General features: G+C 38.5%; 1 protein-coding gene across 1 annotated transcript in view; it reads left to right on the top strand.

Annotated features, from left to right (window-relative positions):
• The window catches only part of LOC106870179 (carbonic anhydrase-related protein 10), a 559,357-nt gene that overhangs the window by 407,129 nt on the left and 150,218 nt on the right, over positions 1–2,010 (top strand). The window lies entirely within an intron of this gene.

The raw sequence follows: 2,010 nt of genomic DNA, 5'->3' as shown, positions 1-2,010 counted from the left end.
CTCTCCCTCCCTCTCTCTCTCTCTCTCTCTCTGGCTCACTCTTTTCTTTCCTCTTTTTCTCCTGGATATACCCCACAAGTTTCAAGTGTGAAATAGATTACTTATATATGTTTATATGTGGATCTGCACGCAGAAATATATAAGAAATCTGCAGTCATTTTCTGAAATTCTTTTCTTAGATTGAGCGTTTATTACAAGTGGAAACTGACGGTGTGTGTTTGGCAATTTCAATGCCGTGGGACAACGAAAGTATTCTAGAAACTGTATAATGCTGTCGACAGGAAGACAAGTAAAGCATTATATGCAGGTTTCGTGAAAGGCAAAAAAAAAATCATAGCCTGGGAACAACTAAGAAACGCCCACAAGAACTATATGAACTTTTCCTCTCTTGAAGGTTAAGGAACAGCTTGCAAAATTCCTGTATATGGCAGTGCAATGAGGACAGAAATAATTATTTAGGAGAAGCCTTCAGGCACAACAGCTTCAAGAAGTGCAGTCTGCGATGAATCGTTCTTACACAATATCGTTCAGTTTCTATGCATATTGGGAGCTTCTATCGGACAGCTGCCTATTTAGCGGACGATTCTTACTCTAGGTCAACCAATAGTAAGGGCATGCGTGTTACATCCATAAGGTACGGAGGTTTAGTAAGACATCCTCTCATATCTCATAGCTATCTATTGAAGGTTCGTTTGAAAGTTAATGCGTGGTGTCAGTCGCTGCACCGCGACGCGCAACAGGCGTTCGGCCTGCAGCAAACGGTCGACTCGGAACAAACTGTCTAATTAAAACGGAGCACCGTGTAGCCGGCTGAGCCTCACAGACGCGATGTGATATATGCTTCGTGCTCTGAATGCCAAAGTGAAGAAATTCAACCAAGAGCGTACGCGTGATGCATCGGTAGGATAAAACTAACCTATCTCACGACGGTCTAAACCCGTCTTACGTTCCCCGTTAGTGGGTAAGCAATCCAACGCTTTGCGAATTCTGCTTCGCAATGATAGGAAGAGCCGACATCGAAGGCATTTTCCTCACTAGCCAATCTCTCATCCCGGAAAAAGAAATGTAGATTATGTCATATTTCTGTGGAAAACATCACAAGTGGGATTAGCAGCTACTCAAAAATATCACAAAAATGTTACCACCGTATGAGATAGTACATTGTCGTGAAAACAATGAACAATGTCATTCGAAAAAAAAAAAGACAGTCCTCGAAAAAATATAGAGAATCACACTATTGTTGAATTCACACGCAAACATCAACACGAGAAATACTGGTTGAACATTCACATCAAAACATATGTCAAATGTAAACATAACAGGCCGGAAATTGTTGTTTGAGATATACAAGAAAAATTATGCACTGTCACAGAGATCAGCTGTATGATGATGTGAATATTTCTAAGAGAAAGAGGATAGCTAGGGACATCTGCTCCGGGTAAACGCCTCAGTGAAATATTGATACGCTAGAGTTTTCAGAAAGAAAATCAACCAACTAATTCGTACATGCGAGATAAAAATCTGTAAGTGGAACAGTAAAAATATGCAAGACTTTTCCTAAGTTTAAAATGTGACATTGTTTCTGTTATCTATAACCGAACGATGGAGTTTTGTATGCTTGTTAGAAACCAGCTCCTTCCTCAGAGGAAGAATTCAAATAATTAATTAAAAACAGGAAAGAACGTTTACACATATAGGTGTGTATATGCGTATATGTATGTATAATTTTATTGGTACTAAAAGGCTTCTTCAAACAACACAATCTATTCTTCTTCTATCATTAATATGGTAGAGTTTCCTACCAGAAAAGAGGTTTTGGAGGCGAAGAGAGAAGACCATTCTGCTACTGAAATAAATGTAGGCAAAAACATGCACAAACAAATATACATGAACTTATAAACATGTGCGCATATGTACATGCGTGCATAAGCACACTCTCATATATGTGTAAATGTATGCATGATTGCATGATCATGTACATATATATATTGTATATATATATATATATAT

The sequence above is a fragment of the Octopus bimaculoides genome, chromosome 7, assembly GCF_001194135.2.
Source record: "Octopus bimaculoides isolate UCB-OBI-ISO-001 chromosome 7, ASM119413v2, whole genome shotgun sequence".
NCBI classification, from domain to species: domain Eukaryota; kingdom Metazoa; phylum Mollusca; class Cephalopoda; order Octopoda; family Octopodidae; genus Octopus; species Octopus bimaculoides.
Note: the sequence above shows the minus strand (reverse complement) of the source record. Positions and strands in the feature narration are given on the sequence as shown.